General features: G+C 39.1%; 1 long non-coding RNA gene across 2 annotated transcripts; it reads left to right on the top strand.

Annotated features, from left to right (window-relative positions):
* The first annotated feature begins 28 nt into the window (after positions 1 to 28).
* LOC125172617 (uncharacterized) lies at positions 29 to 14,827 on the top strand. 2 transcript variants are annotated; one of them, XR_007154767.1, is made up of 4 exons: positions 29 to 322; positions 1,121 to 1,184; positions 3,741 to 3,806; positions 14,729 to 14,827. It is a non-coding gene; the product is annotated as an uncharacterized LOC125172617 (long non-coding RNA). The 2 variants fall into 2 exon arrangements; XR_007154768.1 differs by lacking the exon at positions 14,729 to 14,827 and adding an exon at positions 7,633 to 7,755.
* Positions 14,828 to 17,874: the final 3,047 nt, after the last annotated feature.

Raw genomic sequence — 17,874 nt, 5'->3', positions numbered from 1 at the left:
ACTCCGGGGCTGTCTCCAAGACGCCTGATTCTGACGCACCACTGCACCAGGCTTGATAATGAGGACACTCGGCCGGGATTGAGTTTGAACGTTATTGTCTAAAGTAAAATGCTTGTGCGACTGTTTCCTGGCCGAAGGAATTATAGTGCAAATGTATTCTCTGGAGCTAAACTAACAGGCGCCGCAGGGACAGCCAAAGCGGGAGGCCTTCGTGGCACTGGAAGCCTCGGAGAGCCCCCTACAGGCGGGAGGACCCGAAAAGAAAATACTTCCGCTCAGATGGGCGGAGCTAGGGAGCCGAGGTGGAAGTGGCTGTAATCAGGTTTGAGTTTGGGATGGCGGGCTGCTTAGGCTAGGTTTAGGGGGTGAGGTATGGTGAACTAGTGAAGTATTTGTAGAAGTTATTTTATTTTATTTATTTATTTTTTAATTTTTTTTAACATGTATTTATTTTTGAGACAGAGAGAGACAGAGCATGAACAGGGGAGGGTCAGAGAGAGGGAGACACAGAATCTGAAACAGGCTCCAGGCTCTGAGCTGTCAGCACAGAGCCCGACGGGGGGCTCGAACTCACAGGCCGCGAAATCATGACCTGAGCTGAAGTCGGCCGCTTAACCGACTGAGCCACCCAGGCGCCCCTGTAGAAGTTATTTTAATAAAGGATTGGGACCTCTGTTCTTTAATTATGCACTTGGTACACGGGTGTCATTTAGAAACGTACTCTTTTTTGATACATACTTAGATGTAACAAATAGGCAATGTACACGTGGGAAACCAGTAATTTTAGAAGTAGGGTATTGCCAATATTGTTAAAAAATTACCTGTGTCTTTTACCCCTTGCATTCCTCCAGCGGTAACATTCTCCTCTGTTTGAGGTTTAATCTTTTGCTTTTTGAAAATTTAGTTTATGTACGTTTAACTTACAAAATGTTGAGTTTTACAGGGATAGTTGGTTGTTAAGTAATTTGCAGCTTCCCCCCCCCCCCCCCCATTCAACAGTATACTTCCAAATTCGTTATAGGGTGTCACATATATTTGCATGTAGCTGTAGTTCCCTAATTTCACTGCAATATACTGGTAATATTTCTATGTGTGACAGTTTATCCCTTTTATTTACCAGGTTTGTCATTACAAACAACATCGGTATGAACCTTCTTAGAATGCACGGATTCAGTTACCAGAATGTAAGGATTTTTCAGAGTACAATATATATCTAGAAAGACCATTTTTCAACTACTTTCTAGTTATGATATCTGTCTTAAAGTCTTTAATAATTATAACATCTTAGTCATCTAGGATTTGGCAGCTGGTGATTTTGTTTTTCCTTGAAAACTGGTTATATTTTCCCACTTCTTTGTATATTGTTATGTTGCATAGACTCTGGGTCCTATTCAAAGGCTTTGGGGTAAGTTGATCATTTTGTTTTGTTTCAGGAGTCAGTCAGTTTGATTCAGATCAGTTTGATTCAGATCCACAAGTTCAGTCTCACCTTCTGTGGGTGCTGAGCCCTATCAGTTCAGTTTTCAAAGGCTTTGTTATTCTGCTTTGAGTCTGTCCTGTACATACAACCCTCAGCGATTACTTTAGAACTTGGGCAGTACAGTAGTCCCCCTTATCTGAAGTTTTGCCTTGTTTCAGTTACCTGTGATCAACTGTGAGAAGCAGATGATCCTCCTTCTGACTTATCCTCAGAAGGTCAATAGCTTAACACTGTGTTATAAATGCCTGTCGTTCACCTCACTTCATCTCGTCCTGTAAGCATTTTACCATCTCACAACATCACAGTACAAAAATATATTTTGAGAGTGAGGGAGAGACCACATTAACAACATTTATTACAGTATATTGTTGTAATTGTTCTATTTCACTATTAGGTCTTGTTGCCTAATTTTTAAGTTAAGCTATAAATTATAGGAATGTATGTATAGGAAAAAACAGTATATATTGGGTTTTATCTGTAGTCTCAGGCATCCACTGGGGGTCTTGGTCTTATTTCCTATGGATAAGGGGAGACTACTGTAGTTTAAATTGCAGTTCCGTTCACATGTCTTTTGCCATAGAGCTTGTGTCTTTGCTAAAGATGCTTAGTTCATGTGTGAGAACAGAATTTATGTGGGTTTATGCATAGAATTAGGGGGATCCCCTTCTACATTCTCCCCTTGTGATATTCCATTCATGCTCTTTTTTGAAGGGTCCCCTTTTATTAATCCTTCTGCTAGAAATATGAGGTTTTTCTTGGGAGTTTTAGCTGCCTTCCATAGTTGCAATGGCTGACTAGGGCCCACACTGGGGCAAAGAGGTGAGAGAAAAAAATGTGGATTCCCTCTGGACTCTTCAGATCACAGAGGCCTCCTTTCCCAGCTCCCTTCTTTAGAAACATAGGTGTTCTCTTGGTCCAAGCCTAGGCCTCAACTCTCAGGTCAAAGCCCAGAGGGAGAAAAGGAGGGGAAAAAAGCCAGGTATTCTCCCACAGAAGCTCCTTTTCTCCATTCATCTTGCTAGAAATATAGGATTTCTCTTAATTTTTAATGCCTTTGCTACCATTAGTTTTACTAGATGTCAGGCCTCACGTCAAAGCTGTGAGAGAAAATAGGAAAAACAAACAGGGCATTTCTCCAACTTTTCATTCTCACCAATCTGCCGTTTTTAATTTACTTTTCAGAGTCCTCAGGTAGTTGCTTTTTGTATTTTGTCCTGAACTTTTAGTTGTAATCAGTAGGAAAGAGTAGTGTAATCATCTTGACTGGCAGTGAAAATCCAGGGAATGCAAATTACTACTACATATCCATCAGAATGATTAAAATGAAAAGTTCAGACAATTTCAAGTGTTGGACAGGGTGTGGTACAACAAATTCTTATATATTCTTATACATAGTGGAAATGTCAGTTGATGTATCTTCTTTGGAGAACATTTTGTCAGAGTCTATTAAATCTGAACACCTGCATACCTTATGATGCTGAAAATCCACTCCTGAGTATACTCCCAACAGAAATGCACATATGTTCACCAAAGATGTATATAATAATGTTCATCGCTATACATTCCTAATGGCTCCAAACTAGAAATTCCCAATTGCTTATTTATGATAGCCTGGATAAATAAATTGTCATATATTCATACACTGGAATACCATATATAGTAATGAAAATAAATTGCAACCACATTAAACAGTGTGGCTGTCACTCAAAAGTGTAATATTGAATTGAAAAAGCCAGACACAGGATGCCTGGGTGAGTCAGTTGCTTAAGCATCTAACTCTTGATTTTGGCTCAGGTCATGATCTCACAGTTCATTAGATTGAGCCCCATGTTGGGCTCTGTACCGACAGCACAGAGCCTGCTTGGGATTCTCTTTCCCTCTTTCTCTCTGTTCCTTCTTAGCTTGCATGCTCGCTCTCTTTCTCTCTCTCTCTCAAAATAAATAAATAAATAAACATAAAAAAAAAAAAAAAAGGCCAGACACAAACTAGTACATTTACATGAAGTTCAAAAGCAGGCATAACTAATCTAGGATAATAGTTACCTTAGGACATGGAGAGAAAATAGCAACATGGGAGTCTTTTGGGATCCTGGTAATATTCTTTGTCATGATTTGGGTTCTGGCTACATAGGTGATCTTCATTTTATAAAATTTCATTGAGCTGCACACTTATGATTTGGGCATTTCTTAAAAGAAGAAGTTTTAAAAATACTTACATTTATCCATCTCACCATATCCCACCTATCCCCTCATTCAATAGATGCTTGCTAAATATTATACCAACTTCAGGGACAAAGAGAGTGATCACAGACCTGCTTATGACATGGTGAGTATCACTAGTGAATACCTTGTGGCCCTAATGGTGAATGAGCTTTCTTATAGTTGTGATATTGAGTCTACCATAACTCATATTAAGGCATATTACATGGCTATTAAGAAAAAAAAATCTTTTGGGGCGCCTGGGTGGCGCAGTCGGTTAAGCGTCCGACTTCAACCAGGTCACGATCTCGCGGTCCGTGAGTTCGAGCCCCGCGTCAGGCTCTGGGCTGATGGCTCAGAGCCTGGAGCCTGTTTCCGATTCTGTGTCTGCCTCTCTCTCTGCCCCTCCCCCGTTCATGCTCTGTCTCTCTCTGTCCCAAAAATAAATAAACGTTGGAAAAAAAAAAAATTTTTTTTAAAAAAAGAAAAAAAATCTTTTGTTGGTTCTAGAGTTAACTGAGAGTTTAAGGTGGCAATGATCCAGTCTCTGAGGTTTACATTTGTAGATTCAAGGAGAATTTTCTTAAAGTACAGATAAATCAAGCACATTTTGTTTTTGCATGTTCAGTCACATTCGGGGGAAAAAAAAAAGAAACCTCGCTACTCAAAAACAATGAAAAATAACTTTTTATAAAGTTCCAAATCATAAATTCACTGCAAGAGTCATCATTGAGATATAGTAAAGTATTTTTTTTTAGTTGATCAGAATTGTTTCCCTAATTATGGTACATAAATCCTTGTATTATAAAATATGTGAAATTGTGACTTAACAAGCAACCATAAAAAAGTTTGCTCTTGAAATAGTTTTAAACAAAAGAACAAGGAATTTAAATAAATAAATAAGGTAGTCAGTGAATTTAACACTCATGCCTAAGAAATTCCCTAGTTTTAATCCAGGAGCTTGTGGAAAGTAAAATTTACTTCTTAGGTCACGAGGACAGTAGTGACCTTAGGCAATGTTGTGGAGTCTGAATTTGTGGCAGTGCTTAGTGCAATATGTGCAGATATTCCAGGATGGAGGGTCAGGGTGGCGATAACCTCCAGAAAGGTACTCGGAATTTGGAAATGGTAATAAAATACCGTCATTTGAGGTTGGAAGGATTAGCATGCAATTAAGTAGATCAGCCATCTGAAAATAGAATTAACTCATGCTAACATCTGATTTGTAAGGTGCACAAAAATCTCCTATATCCAGTCTGTGTTTTTGAGGGAATTCTTGTAACAGGTTATAATGGCTACCATTTATTAATCACTATATATTCAATAGTGTGCTAAGAGCTTTACATCCATTATCACATTTAGAATCCCACCAATCTTTAGGAAAGATATTGTTAGCTTTGTTTACAGATAAGAAATCAAGGTTTAGAAAGTGTAAGTACCTTGTGAAATGCTATAAAATGTAACATACGGTGACTCTGGAGTCAGATTTCTTGGTTTCCAGTCCCAGTTCTATTGCCTGTCAACTATGTGACCTCAGACAAATTACTTAATCTGTGTTTTGTTTTTTCATGGAGGAAATAAAGATGATGATAATAGTACCTGTACTTTAGAATTGCTCAAAGGATTAAGTGAAATAACTCACTTAAGGTGCTTGATAAACAGAAGTCAATAAATAATGGTTATTATTAAATTAGAGGCTCACAGTAATGGATGTTAGAGCTAGTGAATAATATCCAGTTAATGTACCAAATTCAATCAACTGTAGTTAGTAAAAATTTTCTGGGAGAATCATATGTCGTCAGAAAAATGGTTTGGTAACAGTGGACAAAACATAAGAATATATCTGGTAATGACCAAAAGAGAAGGCTATTTGAGTTCAAGGATTACAACTAATTTTCAAAGAGAAGTAGTTCTAAAATAGAAAAGGAATTTCTATCCAACTTGAAAGAAAACTCCCTTAAGACTACCCATTCTCTTTCTTCTAATTACACACTCACGAGACAACCTCTGACTGATCATTTTCTCTCCTGAGTACATTTAAACCACCACAGCAAAATACCCAGAATGAATTCTCCATACTCAGTATTCTTTTAGATTTAGCTGTCTTTGTAGATTGATAAATTGACATTCTGAGGTGCATATCACTTTCGTATGGGTCCTCTTAACATGTTGATCCCCAAGAGGTTAATTAACACTGGTGGAAATGATAAAGTTGAGTCCCTGAACCTACAAAGCTAAGAATCTGGCTTTGGATATTGTACTACAGCTCTTTATGCTTACAAGTAACAAAAATCACAATAAAATGTCTTAAACAGCAAGAAGGGGAGGGAGTTAATATTATAAAGAGAAGGCATTTGATGGAATAGCAGGGCAAGAGTGCAAAGCAGATTCAGGAGACTGAAAGAAGCGTGCTTGCACTCTTTCGGCTGTCTCTTGCCACTACCTCTCTGCTTACACATCATTCTTTTCTATCTATAGACCGGCTTTCCCTGCCATAGGACATTCATAGGACAAACAGAAGTAGTACATACTGACTTTAGACCTGAGTAAGTGGGGCTCTCAATGAACCCTGTACCCCTGGGAGGCCCGCGCTTTGGAGAAACTTCTTCAAATGTTCTAGGTCCCCTCTGGTGCCCTGGAGCCGGAACCTAGTCCTGTGTGGATCTTGGCAATGGAAGCCCTGGAATGTTCTGTTGTTGCTGGTGGTGGGTTTGGCCTGGTCAACAGGCCCTTCTGGGTGGGATGCTCTAAACCTGGACCTGGACCTTATTGGCCTCAGTCCCTGTTTCTCCCTTGCAGAGTCCTCTCGACAATAACCCACTCACACTGCCCGGGGTCCACCAGGTGCTGAGGACTGGGACTAACACCAGTGGGTATGGGCTCGGGTTGCATGGCCCTTTGCCTGTTGCTGGTGAGCCAAAGTTCCCACTGGCCAGGGCAGTATTTATTTCATGAGACTGCACCAAATTTAGCTGCCAGAACAGGGCTGATTCACTGATTTGGGGATGATTTTCAGTAACACCGACAGAGGACAAGTTGAGGACCGTGGCTACCCACTTTCCTCTTTGGGCTGCCTGTGTGAGCTGGTACATGGACACTTTACCTGTCTGTGTTCAGATCCAGGAGCCTCCTCCTGAGGAGCTACTGAGAGAGGTATGGGTAGCCCACGTGTCTTTTATACTGGGGTCCTCCCCGCCACCCCGGCGTTGGTGCCCAGGGCAGTCACACCACCCTTTTGCAAGCTATGTGTTATATGTCAGGTAATTCTGGTCATGGCCATTCTTGTCTCCTCCCAGAACTTTCCAGACTGTAGTACTGCAAAGTCAATGTCCCCTTTCTGTCAGTCATTTTTTGCCTTTTATCAATGTAGTGACATTTTGCTGTCCTGGATTGGTCTCAAGCCCTGTGGGGCATGTGATAGATATGGCTTACCTGAATGGGATTTCCCTTCTTGCTCTGCCTAGGGCCCCTCATCAATCCCCATTACTAGTAACTGGTATGTGGAAGGCAGGGTAGAGATCAACAGTAAAAAGGTCATGTTCTAGCAGTGCAGTGATCAAGGCTTAGTTCAAGAGAAGACATGGTTGGAAGATGTGTTGTTCTATGTTAATGCTTTAAATTCCACAAATAAACACTATAAACTTCTAAATGATAAATTTAACATGACCATAAAACAGAATAATTGTTTTCATTTTCCTGCATCCTCTGGGTAAGACTTGCATTTGTGGTCATCATCAACAAAGCACATTAACAATATTTCAGAGTCATTGGAAACCATTATTCAAGGGCAGTACAATGGGTGTTGCCATGAGATGAGTGATGATGTATCAGAATTCATTAAATGACATTAGGAAAGTGCAGAGGCCAGAAGATCTATACTGTTTCAATTTTAAAAGGTTCCAAAGAGCCATAGCATGGTGAATAGTAATAGTGTTGGTACCTTTTCCTTGCAGTGGGATATATGAAATTAGCCAAGAATGGTATCTTTGACAATAAATAACACAAAGAAGTGGATCCTGCAAACTGGGAAAAGTTTTCATGTGCATTGATTGGACAATAAACATCTGTGTTGGTACCTTTTTCTTGCCCTAAATTTTAATCAATAAACCACTATACCTCACATGAGCCCATGATTTTTGTAATTACTTTTATAATCAAATTGTTGCTATTGATGGCTTCTACCCTGCACACCCCCACATATTTTCCCAGGGCCTTGTATACCTTAGAGGGAGTACTGGACAGAAGATAGTGTTAAGAAAGCTTTTACCTTTGTATCTCTTTTCCATTCCAGAGATTCTCAACTGGAATCTCTTGGCCCCAACTTCAAATTTTCAGACAAAGGCTCTGGCTGTGCTAACTTGGTCCAATCAGCCATGTCAGATGGTCAAGGGCATGGTGTAATGTACAACCCTGACTGCTAGGATGAAAAGGGAAAAGGATAGCACCCAGAGAAAAGAAAACGTAGTTGGTTTTTGTGTTAGTTTTCTAGTGCTATGTAACAAATGACCACAAACCTAGCAGCTTAAAGCAATGTATTTTATTATCTCTCAGTATCTGTTGGTCAGAGGTCTGAGCATGGCTTATTTTCTGCCTAGCATCTCACCAGACAACAATTAAGTTATCCACTGGGGAGACAATTCCATCTGAGGCTCTGAATCATCTTCCAAGCTCATACAGGCTATTGACAGAATTCAGTTCCTTGCAACTCAGAGTCTCATTTTCTTGCCAGATGTCAGCCAGGGCCAGCTCCTAGAGACTGCCCTTAGGTCCTAATCATATGACTCTCTTCTTACAGCATGGAGTTTACTTCTCCAAAGCCTGCAAGAGAATTTCTCTACAGTCTATTCCTGCTGTTGCTGCTGCTGCTGCTGCTATCACTGTTACTTTTATTATTATTTACTACCACCATCACTACCACTACTGTAGGCTTATATAACGTAATGGAATCAAAGGGGAAATGAATCCATCACCTTTGTCACGTAATGGAACCGGATCAAAAGAGTGGCATCCCATCATATTCACAGGTCCTGCCCACACTCAAAGGGAGGGCATAATATATGTACACCAGGAGGAAGAATCTTAGGAGCCATCCTAAAATTCTGTCTACCAGGGCTCTTAAAGATGGCCACTACAGTTGCCTCTATCTTAAAGCACTGAGAAATATTTAAACTGTCTGTCCTCCTTATTCTCTTAAGAACAACAGTTTAGGGGTGCCTGGGTGGCTCAGTCAGTTAAATGTCCTACTTCACCTCAGGTCATGATCTTGCAGTTTGTGGGTTTGAGCCCTGCATTGGGCTCTGTGCTGACAGCTTGGAGCCTGGGACCTGCTTTGGATTCTGTGTCTGTTTCTCTGCTCCTCCTCAATCACACTCTGTATTTCTCTCCTTCCAGAATAAATAGACATTGAAAGAAAGAAAGAAAGAAAGAAAAAGAAAGAAAGAAAGAAAGAAAGAAAGAAAGAAAGAAAGAAAGAAAGAAAAAAACATAGTATAAGGGGCACCTGGGTGGCTCAGTCAGTTGAGCGTCCGACTCTTGATTTCGGCTCAGGTCATGATCTTAGGGTTTATGAGATAGAGCTAGCTCCATGTTAGGCTCTGCGCTGACAGGACAGAGCCTGCCTGAGATTCTCTCTCCCTCACTGTCTACCCCTCCCTGCCTCACACTCTTGCTGTTTCTCAAAATAAATAAACTTAGAAAAAACAAGAACAACATAGTTTACAATATATTCATTGTAAACTATGAATATATGAATATCCATAGACATTCAAGTCTCAGGTACCGGAAATATACATCTCTGGGAATATTTTGTCACACAGAATTCTTTTTCTACAATTCAGGGACAAGAAATTATTAAACGTTTATTTAGTACACTTACAGTTTGACATTCTTAGAAATTCAGTGGATTAAATGATGTGAGTATATACACACATACAGTTCACATATTGCCTACAACTTAAATTCTCCTTTTTTTCAGTGCAGACTATTAATAGGGAATTTTTGCCAGCTGGTGTTTCAGAGTTCTTTATAAATTAATTATTGTATTTACTAGCCATGTGGGAGTGGAGAAGTCTAATTGGGTCAAGGAGGCTGGTTCTGCTGGAGACTGAAAGGCAAAGCATGTATAAGGTATCAGTTGCAAATCTAATGCAGTGCTTTTTTGAACACGTATGTTAGAAAAGGGAACCATACTGAAATTACCTGCATATTTATGGAAAAATCACATAATTAGCATACACATTTATTGAAATTTGCCATCAATCTACGGCAAAGACAAAATATTTTAGCTGACATGAAACTGCACAGGTGTCCCATGCCACAGGAGGAATGAGATGCTTGATGCTAATAGCACATTCATTCACTCATTCACGCACTCACACAACAGGACCAGGCTAGATATTATAGCTACAAAGAGGACAATATCCTAGCCTAGTGCTCACAGAATGCTGGTGAATATGGATGTGTAAAGAGATAGAAAAAGAAAAATGTCATAAGTGTAGGACAGTCATAATCAGAGAATATTGTGGGCATTTCTAGGTAGAACAGCTCTCCCAGTTCACAGGTAAGGAAGGGAAATCCATCCGGGTTAGTTTATCACAAGTCACAGAAACCAAATATAGTAAAACTTTATCCTTCAGTGCTAGGACCAGAGGGAGGCAAGCAGGTCACATGGGGCATGAAATTTCAAGGGGTGTTGTCACAGTTGCCGGGCCTGGGTGTGTCACCTGAGAGTGTCTCCTTAAATTTTGGGGGTAGGCAGCTGCACACTGAAGCCTCGGTCCTGTTTTTCCCTTTGGTCTTATCCTTAGTCAACACTTTTTTCCCCCTAGTTTTCTTCCTAATGAAAAACAATTGAGAAACTCATTCACACTGATGTAAATAACTAAAAATTTAAACTACACATTCTTTGAAAGAATTTTCAGTTTAGCAGAAATCATCAAGCCCTTAAACCATGGCTCAAAACCTCAAATGTTTGCAGGGCCAGGGAGTAGCAGGCCTGCATAAGATGCCAGGCAATGAGGGAGATTGTTATGGGCTATTCAAGGACCTTCAAATTCAACCTAAAAATATATACTGTTTTGGACAAACAGAAAGTACCTGCTGGATTATTAGATCAGTAGAGTAGCTGTTTGTATCTTCTGCCAAAGGTTAAAGAAATTTAGTTGCTATGTTAGAATTTCTCTAGGCAAATGGTGTAAGGACATAACGAGAATTGGATGGAAAATACCTACTGGGGGGCGGTATTCTTTCTTCAATTAAACTTTCCTTGTGAGGCCTTATTAAACATTTCTTTGGCTTTCTTTCCCACAGACCCCAAGATCTGGCCTAGTTATCCTACTCTGCTGTCGCAGCTTATTGTCTTACCTGTATTTCATGAGCCACAAGACATAGCTGGAAAGTTTTTCACAGCTAGAAACTAGAGAGAAATACATAACATTTAGGGAAAAGGAAAGTTACCATATCACTAGAACTCTTAAGAGTCTCTTGTCTAGACAGAAGTGTATAGTAGATAAGAGTAGTCAAATATACCCAGTGTGCTTTCCTTTTACCAGGAAACTGCAGGTGCTTCTGAAGGGACTGTCAATCATAGTGCTCCCCTTAACTCCAGCACAGTTTGGGATCTTGTCCCAGGCTGTCCAATCAGAATACTCAGTCCCTTGAAAGGGAGGAAGGAGTAAAGCAGCCAGCCTGTGATCCATTCACTTCCTTTATCAGAAGGACACCACTAGGGGAAAGAGAAGAAGAGAAGTGATGTGGTCTAATTCCTTGTCAACTGAACTTCAGGTAAATAGAATAATGATTTTAGACAGGAGGAGGAAGCCTTTCATACAGAATGCCCTTTAGCAGGTGTCCCTTGATAAAAACTGCTTACAGTAAATAAACCTGGAATCTATTGATTTATGGGACATAGCTTCCCAGGAGAATTTCATATAAACTACACAACTCTTGGAGGTATAAAATGAAGATGTTTTATAAATAAAATACTTCCCATTCTGTGAGGTAACAATCGACAAAACCTCACACAGAAACGTCATCTATTGCTCTGGGCTGGTGGATAAAAAGGGCCTTGTAAAAATGTTCCAGACCTTTCTCTGCTTTGTCTTTGTCTCTTGATTTCCTATGCCCTTTTAATTTTTAGTAAAGCTTGATGCTGGGAAAAATCTGATTGTTGTGAGACTGACTTGGCAATCCAATTCTGTGTGTTATTTCGACTGGCCATGGTAATTGGTTGAAGAATGAATGAATATGCGAACCAGGAAAAACTGATCAGAATATTCCCTAGGATTCATTTAGGAATTCATTTGGGAGAGAAAAGTTCTCTCTCTATCGGAGTTCTTAAGCTGGTAAATGTGGGAGTGAGACACACCGCAGAGAGAGAGCTCACCCACAAAAGGAAGCCAAACAGACACACTAAGAACTGATGGATGGAGACACTTAAAGAGAGAGGGGGCTCCTGGGTGGTTCAGTCGGTTGGGCATCCGACTTCGGCTCAGGTCATGATCTCGCGGTCCGGGAGTTCGAGCCCCACATCCGGCTCTGTGCTGACAGCTGGGAGCCTGGAGCCTGCTTTCGATTCTGTGTCTCCCTCTCTCTCTGCCCCTCTCTTGCTCATGCTCTGTCTCTGTCTGTCTCTCTCTCAAAAATAAATAAAGATTAAAAAAAGAAGTAGTAAGGGATAGGAAGAGAGAGTGAATTCTAAATATAGCATTTGAATCTCTGAATTTTTTCTGTTAAAAACTCCTGAATCCCCTGGACTTCCTACATAAGCCAAGTCAACACATTCTTCTTTTACTTAAGCTAGATTATACTGGGCTTCTGCCACTTGCACCCACAAATTCTGACTAATATTCTAGCTGGAATTTGGTACGGACCAGACTAGGAGGAAGAACTGAGAGCTCAGAAACAGATGAGTCTTCCAGGAAAAAGTAGTTCTCAGAGATAAAAATCGGATAAGAAACAAAATACATATCATAAAACTATCGAGAACTTCCACCCCTGGTTCACACATAAACATTATTGAAGGACTAAATAAGATTGCAACTCTTACAACAATATTTTCAACCACTTTATCCTGAGCAGTATGGACGCACACTCTTCTGCCTTCCTTTTCTTTTCCCAGCTGTTCACCGTGACCAAGTAAGACAGTGTTTTCCAGCTTTGGCTTTGGCTTAGGAAGCAAAGCTGTTTTAGAAATTGTCGCTTTATGTTGTAACTACCTATTTGTTTTATATATTCCCAATTCCTTACAGATAGGAGATAAATCTTATTTATTTCCTCAACCTCGGCACCTGGAACACAGTTAGTGCTCAATATTTGTAGAACAAAGGAAGAGAGGGGTTTTATTTTTGCCATCATTGAAACTATGCACAGGCGTGACCAAGGGGAAATTGCATGGGCTTGGTTCCTTCCCACTCCATACCAAATGTGCATAATTATATTACTTGGTATGCACCAAACTGTTAGCTTATGATGAATACTTTCATAGTTAAGGCATGCTGCTAACGTTTGTGGTGAGCAAGGAGTGACTACCCTAAATTATTCCACAGTTTAGAGTAGTGGTTAAAATCACAGGCTTTGGAACTAGAATTCCTGCTCTGTTGCCTGCTAGCTTTGTAACCTAGGTCAAAGTGCTGTGTCTCAGTTTCCTCATCTGTGTAATAGGAATAAAAATATATCATAAGGTTGCTGTCAATATTAAATAAGTACTATGTTTGAAATTGTGGAAAAAGAGTGTCTAGCACACAGTAAGTGCCATGTGTTTGCTGTGATTATTCTTATTGTTGTTCTCCAAGCCTCACTTTCATAATGGTAAAATGGGTATAAAATTACGTCTGTGGGTAAATTGCAAATAAGATAATGCATGTAAAATTCTTGACAGTAAATGCACAATACAAAGCAAGTATTAATAGCTATTATTAGGATATAGTTAGATTAATTGGAAGTTAGCATGTGCACCAAACATGTGTTACCAATTTTCAAAAACAAAACAATAATAGGACTCATTAAAGTGTACTTGCACACTCTTAAGTAGTGTAATGTTGGAGTTAATGTCATAGGCATGGAAACCAGTTTGCCTGGGTTCAGATCTCAGCTCTACTACATATTACTTGTGTGATCTTGGGCAAGTTACTTAACTTCTATGGGTCGCCTCTAATAAAATGAGATTAATGACAGTGTCTGCTTGATAATGTAGCTCTGAGGATTAATTGAGGCAATGCCTCTAAAATAATAAACACGATGCCAGAAAAATAGTAAGCAGGCAATAAACATTAGCTTATTATGGCTGTGAGCCTCAATCACTTTCAGTGGTAAAAATGAGGATGTAAGTGTCTACCTGACCAGACTGGTATGTGGATAAAATATGATAATGCCAGTGAAAATGTCTAGTAAATAGGAGATATTTCATAAATACCACTTTTCTTTCCCATTTTTATGATTCAGGAGACAACTCAGAACTTTACAATGCCTTAAGGTTATCAGTATAAATATCAATTGGATTTCTACATGTGCGGTTATAGGACAGAGAGGATCAGGTAAAATTTGATCAGTGACACATACTAAGTGTTGTTTATTGAATAAATATCATTTAGACCATTCAGTTGGCTTATTAGCTGTTCTTTCTTATTAAAGAAGATTGTGCCAGAAATACCCTGTTTTTGTATATTCGTTTGATTCAGGTCACAGATAAATGGCGATTTGCTCTGTTCAGAGAAGGATAGAAAAGTAGGCTGGTATTTCAAGTTTCTTACAGCGAACATGGTGCACAATCTGCTAGAACTGAAGGAGAATGTTATTAATCAAAAGGTGCATGAGGAGGCAAAGGACTTCATTATGCTGTTTTGCTCCCACAACTTGCACCTGGAGCTTTTTAATGAATGTGCCCTTTGGAGACAGGTGGCACTCTGCAAAGCGTAAACCTCTCTAAACCTCTTCTTGTCTCAAACTGACACGTCTTCATGGCACTGTGAATAATCAATCTAAGCCTTAAATGATGTGAAAGGCTTTGGTAGGACTGTAATTAGTTGAAACTATTTTTTTCTTGGTCTTTAGGAGTACACATGGCTAGAACAAGGGAAAGAAAACGTCAAGAAACAGCTGGAAAAAAGAAATCATGTATTCATTGAAAAAGGCAAGCCTATAAACAATGATATTGTGTACTGGGTGAACAAGTACAGTAGATGGCAGTTTAGTAACATCCAATATCGTTTTGTCATGTTTAGAAGTCATCTTTTTTTTTAAAGAATATGTAAAAAATATGCATCTTATGTTTTATATGTTTATTGTCATCTTTTCTGGGAAAAGTTCTGTGTGTGATCTCTGTTGGCTTAGAGAAACAGAATTGTTATAAACTTGTCAAATAGTACAGAATATAAAAGGGACATTGGGGTGCTCTGGGATTTTTACACCACATTTTATTAGCATCTCATTCATTTTGAAGCACATAAAGATTTTTTTTTTATTTGAAGCAATAAAACTTGGGAATTACTCTCAAGTAAAATAACACCACAACCAACAATTGATTCCTCTGAAAACCCGGATGTAATTTTAGCATTTCATGGATGGTTCTTTAATTGTTAGTTAAAATATTTAGGAAACTAAGAGAGGTGTGGAAAGGGAGCAGAGACAGAGAAGATATTAGGAAGGGAAGGTAAAATTTCCAAGAATTTTTGAATGTGAAAAGGAGAAGAAATAAGAACCTAACCTTTCCTGAGTTACAAGTTCAAGATTGTATCACTTGTCTGTCACATGGAATTCACCAAAAGTCCAGGCATTTAAAAAATTCTGATCCCAGAATGGAAAGCTGACAGTTCTTCCTACAATGGAATCAGACCATTACACACGCTCTGTTGGTTTAATTGAGCATACATTATATCCTTCAGCAAGAAATCTTCTGCCATGGTACCCTATTTTCTTGGGCACCAGGGCTTGACAGATTTCTCACACAACTAAGCAGTTGAGAATGATACAATTTTGACATGAAATGTGCTTATACTTTGAAAGCCATTAAACAAGACTTGTTTGCTTATAATTTTCTAATAAAATAAAGGGCCTTCTGTGGAAAGCAGTTTTAAAAACACATCATAACATTGTAAGTGTGTAGGTCTTGCAACGTTTGTTCTAATTTTCTAGTGACAGACACAGAGTAATAAGATTTCCCTAACAGATGCTTAGTGCTGGGTACTCACATGTCACTCAAGCTGACAAGGTTCTAGGAAAAAACACTTTTGTCACCATGTTACCATTTTGAAAAATGAACTGCACATAATTGCACATAATTCAATTTTGCTTAATTGAAAAGTATAAACTTCACAAAATATAATTTATTAAAGTTAATATGACAGAATTAATTGGAAATATACCCCAAACAACCCACTAGGTCCTGTTCTACAAGTTTGTCTGCAGACAAGATTCTAATCCTACGTGCCTGGAGAAAAGCATTAGTTTAGTTTACAATAGGATCATAGAATTTTGAAGTTGGGAGGGAGACTGTGAGGTCTCCTGTTTCAAATTAATACCTACTTTTAAGGATTTTCTTTCTGTATATATCCCTGTAAGATTTTAATTTAATTAATATTCAAATAATAAATAGCAAGCACCATTCAAATAATAAATAACAAGCAGGTTGTGAATGAAATGAACATGGTTTCTTCACTCATTCATTCTCTCAACAGATATTTATTGAGCATCACACATAACTGGTATGTTCCAGGAATTATGTTGGAGACTGTTAATGCAAGAATAAATATTTTGCTATTTCTGTCCCTGAGGAGGAAGTCAGAGTATAGCTGGGAAGATAGACAAATTAATAACTATATTGTAGTGTGATAAAGGCTATGATAGGTAGACAGTCGTGTGGGAAAACAGATGAGGGAGCAATCTGTGTCGCCTGAGGGTTTTTCAAAGACAACAGACAGGAAATCACATTTCAGCTGGAGCAGGAGTTCTCAGAGGAGAAGTGGAGGCTGAGGATCTAAGAAAGGAAATAGGCATGAAGGCAGAAAAGTATGTTTGGAGGGTGAGTGTGTGAAATGTAGGGAATGTTGGGAAGTGATAGAGAGTCAGACTTGGAAAGTTAATTAAAGGAAAGACTGCAAATATCAGATTCTAAATAGGACAGTTGAAAAAATGTGAAAGTGAAGATAGGGATATGATCTGATTTATATTTTTAAAAAACTAGGTTTGTAATAGATATGTTGAAGTATGTTCTGGTGTTTTACTTGGACAGTGGAAGTGACAATGGACAAAGGTATATATATTAAGATATGTTTTAGAAATTGACTGAACTGTGGGCACTTGGATGGCGCAGTCAATTAAGCTTCAACTCTTGATTTTGGCTCAGGTCTTGATCTCACAGTCCTGGGACTGAGTCTCACATCACACTGCATGCTCATGGAGCCTGCTTAAGATTCTCTCTCTCTCTCTCTCTCTCTCTCTCTCTCTTTCTCTCTTTCTCTCTCTCTCTCCCTCTCCCTCTCTCTCTCTCTCTCTCTCCCTCTGTCCCTCCCCTGCTCACTCTCAAAAGGAAGGAAGGAAGGAAGGAAGGAAGGAAGGAAGGAAGGAAGAAAGAAAGAAAGAAAAAGAAAAAGAAAGAAAGACAAAGAAAGAGAGAAAGACATTGAACTTGGTGGTCAGTTGCTTGGGAGAGGCAGGTGCTACAGGAAAGGGAAAAGTGGATGACTTTAAGAAGTGTAGCTGGCAGGATTAGGTTTGAGGAATGGACAAGCACTTATTAATCCTCTTCACAAACTTTTGAAGGTTATAGCAGATGAGAAAAACTGAAGTTTTAAAAAGTTAGCTAATTTGATAAGGTTACCATATAGGTAGTAATTTATGGAGACCAGATTCGAGCATATTCTGTGCAATTAATCCCAGAAGCCAACTTCTTAACCACCATGCTGACTATTTCTTTCTGTACTTATTGAGTGGGCAGTGATACCATTTACCAGACTGGGAAATAAAAAAGAAAAAGTTGTGACTAGAAGATAATCAGTTTGACCTTTAACATCTTGAGTTTGAAAGGCCAGACAGTGGAGATATTCCCAAGAGTATTGGAAATTACAGTCCTAAAGCTCATGAAAGATGTGGAGTCAGAAAGTTCAGATTTGGGAGATATCAGTGACTAAGAGTGTAAGAGTGACTCAATGGCCCAACGAATAGGCATAGGGAAGAGGATTGAGCAAAAAGCTTACAGTGGC

The sequence above is a fragment of the Prionailurus viverrinus genome, chromosome C1 (genome assembly GCF_022837055.1).
Source record: "Prionailurus viverrinus isolate Anna chromosome C1, UM_Priviv_1.0, whole genome shotgun sequence".
NCBI lineage: Eukaryota > Metazoa > Chordata > Mammalia > Carnivora > Felidae > Prionailurus > Prionailurus viverrinus.
Note: the sequence above shows the minus strand (reverse complement) of the source record. Positions and strands in the feature narration are given on the sequence as shown.